Genomic DNA, 8,634 nt, shown 5'->3' on the forward strand with positions numbered 1-8,634 from the left:
ATGGAAGCAACTTTGAAACGACTCCGAAGCACTTCCTAGGTAGTTTCAATGACATGGAAGCAACTTTGAAACGACTCCGAAGCACTTCCTTGGTAGTTTCAATGACATGGAAGCAACTTTGAAACGACTCCAAAGCTCTTCCTAGGTAGTTTCAATGACATGGAAGCAACTTTGAAACGACTCCAAAGCACTTCCTTGGTAGTTTCAATGACATGGAAGCAACTTTGAAACGACTCCGAAGCACTTCCTAGGTAGTTTCAATGACATGGAAGCAACTTTGAAACGCCTCCGAAGCACTTCCTAGGTAGTTTCAATGACATGGAAGCAACTTTGAAACGACTCCGAAGCACTTCCTTGGTAGTTTCAATGACATGGAAGCAACTTTGAAACGACTCCAAAGCACTTCCTAGGTAGTTTTAATGACATGGAAGCAACTTTGAAACGACTCCAAAGCACTTCCTAGGTAGTTTCAATGACATGGAAGCAACTTTGAAACGACTCCAAAGCACTTCCTTGGTAGTTTCAATGACATGGAAGCAACTTTGAAACGACTCCGAAGCACTTCCTAGGTAGTTTCAATGACATGGAAGCAACTTTGAAACGACTCCGAAGCACTTCCTAGGTAGTTTCAATGACATGGAAGCAACTTTGAAACGACTCCAAAGCACTTCCTAGGTAGTTTCAATGACATGGAAGCAACTTTGAAACGACTCCGAAGCACTTCCTTGGTAGTTTCAATGACATGGAAGCAACTTTGAAACGACTCCAAAGCACTTCCTAGGTAGTTTCAATGACATGGAAGCAACTTTGAAACGACTCCGAAGCACTTCCTAGGTAGTTTCAATGACATGGAAGCAACTTTGAAACGACTCCGAAGCACTTCCTTGGTAGTTTTAATGACATGGAAGCAACTTTGAAACGACTCCGAAGCACTTCCTAGGTAGTTTCAATGACATGGAAGCAACTTTGAAACGACTCCGAAGCACTTCCTTGGTAGTTTCAATGACATGGAAGCAACTTTGAAACGACTCCAAAGCACTTCCTAGGTAGTTTCAATGACATGGAAGCAACTTTGAAACGACTCCAAAGCACTTCCTAGGTAGTTTCAATGACATGGAAGCAACTTTGAAACGACTCCAAAGCACTTCCTAGGTAGTTTCAATGACATGGAAGCAACTTTGAAACGACTCCGAAGCACTTCCTTGGTAGTTTCAATGACATGGAAGCAACTTTGAAACGACTCCGAAGCACTTCCTTGGTAGTTTCAATGACATGGAAGCAACTTTCAAACGACTCCGAAGCACTTCCTTGGTAGTTTCAATGACATGGAAGCAACTTTCAAACAACTCCGAAGCACTTCCTAGATAGTTTCAATGACATGGAAGCAACTTTGAAACGCCTCCGAAGCACTTCCTAGGTAGTTTCAATGACATGGAAGCAACTTTGAAACGACTCCGAAGCACTTCCTAGGTAGTTTCAATGACATGGAAGCAACTTTGAAACGACTCCGAAGCACTTCCTAGGTAGTTTCAATGACATGGAAGCAACTTTGAAACGACTCCGAAGCACTTCCTAGGTAGTTTCAATGACATGGAAGCAACTTTCAAACGACTCCGAAGCACTTCCTTGGTAGTTTCAATGACATGGAAGCAACTTTGAAACGACTCCAAAGCACTTCTTAGGTAGTTTCAATGACATGGAAGCAACTTTGAAACGACTCCAAAGCACTTCTTAGGTAGTTTCAATGACATGGAAGCAACTTTGAAACGACTCCAAAGCACTTCCTAGGTAGTTTCAATGACATGGAAGCAACTTTGAAACGACTCCAAAGCACTTCCTTGGTAGTTTCAATGACATGGAAGCAACTTTGAAACGACTCCGAAGCACTTCCTAGGTAGTTTCAATGACATGGAAGCAACTTTTAAACGACTCCGAAGCACTTCCTAGGTAGTTTCAATGACATGGAAGCAACTTTGAAACGACTCCGAAGCACTTCCTAGGTAGTTTCAATGACATGGAAGCAACTTTCAAACGACTCCGAAGCACTTCCTTGGTAGTTTCAATGACATGGAAGCAACTTTGAAACGACTCCGAAGCACTTCCTTGGTAGTATCAATGACATGGAAGCAACTTTGAAACGACTCCGAAGCACTTCCTAGCTAGTTTCAATGACATGGAAGCAACTTTGAAACTACTCCGAAGCACTTCCTAGGTAGTTTCAATGACATGGAAGCAACTTTGAAACGACTCCAAAGCACTTCTTAGGTAGTTTCAATGACATGGAAGCAACTTTGAAACGACTACGAAGCACTTCCTAGGTAGTTTCAATGACATGGAAGCAACTTTGAAACGACTCCGAAGCACTTCCTAGGTAGTTTCAATGACATGGAAGCAACTTTGAAACGACTCCGAAGCACATCCTAGGTAGTTTCAATGACATGGAAGCAACTTTGAAACGACTCCAAAGCACTTCTTAGGTAGTTTCAATGACATGGAAGCAACTTTGAAACGACTTCGGAGCACTTCCTTGGTAGTTTCAATGACATATAAGCTACTTTCAAACGACTTCGAAGCACTTCCTAGGTAGTTTCAATGACATGGAAGCAACTTTGAAACGACTCCGAAGCACTTCCTTGGTAGTTTCAATGACATGGAAGCAACTTTGAAACGACTCCAAAGCACTTCCTAGGTAGTTTCAATGACATGGAAGCAACTTTGAAACGACTCCAAAGCACTTCCTAGGTAGTTTCAATGACATGGAAGCAACTTTGAAACGACTCCAAAGCACTTCCTTGGTAGTTTCAATGACATGGAAGCAACTTTGAAACGACTCCGAAGCACTTCCTTGGTAGTATCAATGACATGGAAGCAACTTTGAAACGACTCCGAAGCACTTCCTTGGTAGTTTCAATGACATGGAAGCAACTTTTAAACGACTCCGAAGCACTTCCTAGGTAGTTTCAATGACATGGAAGCAACTTTCAAACGACTCCGAAGCACTTCCAAGGTAGTTTCAATGACATGGAAGCAACTTTCAAACAACTCCGAAGCACTTCCTAGATAGTTTCAATGACATAGAAGCAACTTTGAAACGACTCCGAAGCACTTCCTAGGTAGTTTCAATGACATGGAAGCAACTTTGAAACGACTCCAAAGCACTTCTTAGGTAGTTTCAATGACATGGAAGCAACTTTGAAACGACTCCAAAGCACTTCCTAGGTAGTTTCAATGACATGGAAGCAACTTTGAAACGACTCCGAAGCACTTCTCAGGTTCATCATCATCAAGTTTCAATGACATGGAAGCAACTTTGAAACGACTCCGAAGCACTTCCTAGGTAGTTTCAATGACATGGAAGCAACTTTGAAACGACTCCAAAGCACTTCCTAGGTAGTTTCAATGACATGGAAGCAACTTTGAAACGACTCCAAAGCACTTCCTAGGTAGTTTCAATGACATGGAAGCAACTTTGAAACGACTCCAAAGCACTTCCTTGGTAGTATCAATGACATGGAAGCAACTTTGAAACGACTCCGAAGCACTTCCTAGGTAGTTTCAATGACATGGAAGCAACTTTGAAACGACTTCGAAGCACTTCCTTGGTAGTTTCAATGACATATAAGCTACTTTCAAACGACTTCGAAGCACTTCCTAGGTAGTTTCAATGACATGGAAGCAACTTTGAAACGACTCCGAAGCACTTCCTAGGTAGTTTCAATGACATGGAAGCAACTTTGAAACGACTCCAAAGCACTTCCTTGGTAGTTTCAATGACATGGAAGCAACTTTGAAACGACTCCAAAGCACTTCCTAGGTAGTTTCAATGACATGGAAGCAACTTTGAAACGACTCCAAAGCACTTCCTTGGTAGTTTCAATGACATGGAAGCAACTTTGAAACGACTCCAAAGCACTTCCTTGGTAGTTTCAATGACATGGAAGCAACTTTGAAACGACTCCGAAGCACTTCCTTGGTAGTATCAATGACATGGAAGCAACTTTCAAACGACTCCGAAGCACTTCCAAGGTAGTTTCAATGACATGGAAGCAACTTTCAAACAACTCCGAAGCACTTCCTAGATAGTTTCAATGACATAGAAGCAACTTTGAAACGACTCCGAAGCACTTCCTAGGTAGTTTCAATGACATGGAAGCAACTTTGAAACGACTCCGAAGCACTTCCTAGGTAGTTTCAATGACATGGAAGTAACTTTGAAACGACTCCAAAGCACTTCCTTGGTAGTTTCAATGACATGGAAGCAACTTTGAAACGCCTCCGAAGCACTTCCTAGGTAGTTTCAATGACATGGAAGCAACTTTCAAACGACTCCGAAGCACTTCCAAGGTAGTTTCAATGACATGGAAGCAACTTTCAAACAACTCCGAAGCACTTCCTAGATAGTTTCAATGACATAGAAGCAACTTTGAAACGACTCCGAAGCACTTCCTAGGTAGTTTCAATGACATGGAAGCAACTTTGAAACGACTCCGAAGCACTTCCTAGGTAGTTTCAATGACATGGAAGCAACTTTGAAACGACTCCAAAGCACTTCCTAGGTAGTTTCAATGACATGGAAGCAACTTTGAAACGACTCCAAAGCACTTCCTTGGTAGTTTCAATGACATGGAAGCAACTTTGAAACGACTCCGAAGCACTTCCTTGGTAGTATCAATGACATGGAAGCAACTTTCAAACGACTCCGAAGCACTTCCAAGGTAGTTTCAATGACATGGAAGCAACTTTCAAACAACTCCGAAGCACTTCCTAGGTAGTTTCAATGACATGGAAGCAACTTTGAAACGACTCCGAAGCACTTCCTAGGTAGTTTCAATGACATGGAAGCAACTTTGAAACGACTCCGAAGCACTTCCTAGGTAGTTTCAATGACATGGAAGCAACTTTGAAACGACTCCAAAGCACTTCCTTGGTAGTTTCAATGACATGGAAGCAACTTTGAAACGACTCCGAAGCACTTCCTTGGTAGTATCAATGACATGGAAGCAACTTTCAAACGACTCCGAAGCACTTCCAAGGTAGTTTCAATGACATGGAAGCAACTTTCAAACAACTCCGAAGCACTTCCTAGATAGTTTCAATGACATAGAAGCAACTTTGAAACGACTCCGAAGCACTTCCTAGGTAGTTTCAATGACATGGAAGCAACTTTGAAACGACTCCGAAGCACTTCCTAGGTAGTTTCAATGACATGGAAGCAACTTTGAAACGACTCCAAAGCACTTCCTAGGTAGTTTCAATGACATGGAAGCAACTTTGAAACGACTCCGAAGCACTTCCTAGGTAGTTTCAATGACATGGAAGCAACTTTGAAACGACTCCGAAGCACTTCCTTGGTAGTTTCAATGACATATAAGCTACTTTCAAACGACTCCGAAGCACTTCCTTGGTAGTTTCAATGACATGGAAGCAACTTTGAAACGACTCCAAAGCACTTCCTAGGTAGTTTCAATGACATGGAAGCAACTTTGAAACGACTCCAAAGCACTTCCTAGGTAGTTTCAATGACATGGAAGCAACTTTGAAACGACTCCGAAGCACTTCCTAGGTAGTTTCAATGACATGGAAGCAACTTTGAAACGACTCCGAAGCACTTCCTAGGTAGTTTCAATGACATGGAAGCATTTTTCAAACGACTCCGAAGCACTTCCTTGGTAGTTTCAATGACATGGAAGCAACTTTGAAACGACTCCAAAGCACTTCTTAGGTAGTTTCAATGACATGGAAGCAACTTTGAAACGACTCCAAAGCACTTCCTAGGTACTTTCAATGACATGGAAGCAACTTTGAAACGACTCCAAAGCACTTCCTTGGTAGTTTCAATGACATGGAAGCAACTTTGAAACGACTCCGAAGCACTTCCTTGGTAGTTTCAATGACATGGAAGCAACTTTGAAACGACTCCGAAGCACTTCCTTGGTAGTTTCAATGACATGGAAGCAACTTTGAAACGACTCCAAAGCACTTCCTAGGTACTTTCAATGACATGGAAGCAACTTTCAAACGCCTCCGAAGCACTTCCTAGGTAGTTTCAATGACATGGAAGCAACTTTGAAACGACTCCGAAGCACTTCCTAGGTAGTTTCAATGACATGGAAGCAACTTTGAAACGACTCCAAAGCACTTCCTAGGTACTTTCAATGACATGGAAGCAACTTTGAAACGACTCCAAAGCACTTCCTTGGTAGTTTCAATGACATGGAAGCAACTTTGAAACGACTCCGAAGCACTTCCTTGGTAGTTTCAATGACATGGAAGCAACTTTGAAACGACTCCGAAGCACTTCCTTGGTAGTTTCAATGACATGGAAGCAACTTTCAAACAACTCCGAAGCACTTCCTAGATAGTTTCAATGACATGGAAGCAACTTTGAAACGCCTCCGAAGCACTTCCTAGGTAGTTTCAATGACATGGAAGCAACTTTGAAACGACTCCGAAGCACTTCCTAGGTAGTTTCAATGACATGGAAGCAACTTTGAAACGACTCCGAAGCACTTCCTAGGTAGTTTCAATGACATGGAAGCAACTTTGAAACGACTCCGAAGCACTTCTTAGGTAGTTTCAATGACATGGAAGCAACTTTGAAACGACTCCAAAGCACTTCCTAGGTAGTTTCAATGACATGGAAGCAACTTTGAAACGACTCCAAAGCACTTCCTTGGTAGTTTCAATGACATGGAAGCAACTTTGAAACGACTCCAAAGCACTTTTTAGGTAGTTTCAATGACATGGAAGCAACTTTGAAACGACTCCAAAGCACTTCCTAGGTAGTTTCAATGACATGGAAGCAACTTTGAAACGACTCCAAAGCACTTCTTAGGTAGTTTCAATGACATGGAAGCAACTTTGAAACGACTCCAAAGCACTTCCTAGGTACTTTCAATGACATGGAAGCAACTTTGATACGACTCCAAAGCACTTCCTTGGTAGTTTCAATGACATGGAAGCAACTTTGAAACGACTCCGAAGCACTTCCTTGGTAGTTTCAATGACATGGAAGCAACTTTGAAACGACTCCGAAGCACTTCCTTGGTAGTTTCAATGACATGGAAGCAACTTTGAAACGACTCCAAAGCACTTCCTAGGTACTTTCAATGACATGGAAGCAACTTTCAAACGACTCCGAAGCACTTCCTTGGTAGTTTCAATGACATGGAAGCAACTTTCAAACAACTCCGAAGCACTTCCTAGATAGTTTCAATGACATGGAAGCAACTTTGAAACGCCTCCGAAGCACTTCCTAGGTAGTTTCAATGACATGGAAGCAACTTTGAAACGACTCCGAAGCACTTCCTAGGTAGTTTCAATGACATGGAAGCAACTTTGAAACGACTCCGAAGCACTTCCTAGGTAGTTTCAATGACATGGAAGCAACTTTGAAACGACTCCGAAGCACTTCTTAGGTAGTTTCAATGACATGGAAGCAACTTTGAAACGACTCCGAAGCACTTCCTTGGTAGTTTCAATGACATGGAAGCAACTTTTAAACGACTCCAAAGCACTTCTTAGGTAGTTTCAATGACATGGAAGCAACTTTGAAACGACTCCAAAGCACTTCCTAGGTAGTTTCAATGACATGGAAGCAACTTTGAAACGACTCCAAAGCACTTCCTTGGTAGTTTCAATGACATGGAAGCAACTTTGAAACGACTCCAAAGCACTTCTTAGGTAGTTTCAATGACATGGAAGCAACTTTGAAACGACTCCAAAGCACTTCCTAGGTAGTTTCAATGACATGGAAGCAACTTTGAAACGACTCAAAAGCACTTCCTTGGTAGTTTCAATGACATGGAAGCAACTTTGAAACGACTCCGAAGCCCTTCCTAGGTAGTTTCAATGACATGGAAGCAACTTTGAAACGACTCCGAAGCACTTCCTAGGTAGTTTCAATGACATGGAAGAAAGTTTCAAACGACTCCGAAGCACTTCCTAGGTAGTTTCAATGACATGGAAGCATCTTTCAAACAACTCCGAAGCACTTCCTAGATAGTTTCAATGACATGGAAGCAACTTTGAAACGCCTCCGAAGCACTTCCTAGGTAGTTTCAATGACATGGAAGCAACTTTGAAACGACTCCTAAGCACTTCCTAGGTAGTTTCAATGACATGGAAGCAACTTTGAAACGACTCCGAAGCACTTCCTAGGTAGTTTCAATGACATGGAAGCAACTTTGAAACGACTCCGAAGCACTTCCTAGGTAGTTTCAATGACATGGAAGCAACTTTGAAACGCCTCCGAAGCACTTCCTAGGTAGTTTCAATGACATGGAAGCAACTTTCAAACAACTCCGAAGCACTTCCTAGGTAGTTTCAATGACATGGAAGCAACTTTGAAACGTCTCCAAAGCACTTCCTAGGTAGTTTCAATGACATGGAAGCAACTTTGAAACGACTCCGAAGCACTTCCTAGGTAGTTTCAATGACATGGAAGCAACTTTGAAACGACTCCGAAGCACTTCCTAGGTAGTTTCAATGACATGGAAGCAACTTTGAAACGACTTCGAAGAACTTCCTAGGTAGTTTCAATGACATGGAAGAAAGTTTCAAACGACTCCGAAGCACTTCCTAGGTAGTTTCAATGACATGGAAGCATCTTTCAAACAACTCCGAAGCACTTCC

Source organism: Anopheles coustani, unplaced genomic scaffold, assembly GCF_943734705.1.
Source record: "Anopheles coustani unplaced genomic scaffold, idAnoCousDA_361_x.2 scaffold_25_ctg1, whole genome shotgun sequence".
Lineage (NCBI taxonomy): Eukaryota > Metazoa > Arthropoda > Insecta > Diptera > Culicidae > Anopheles > Anopheles coustani.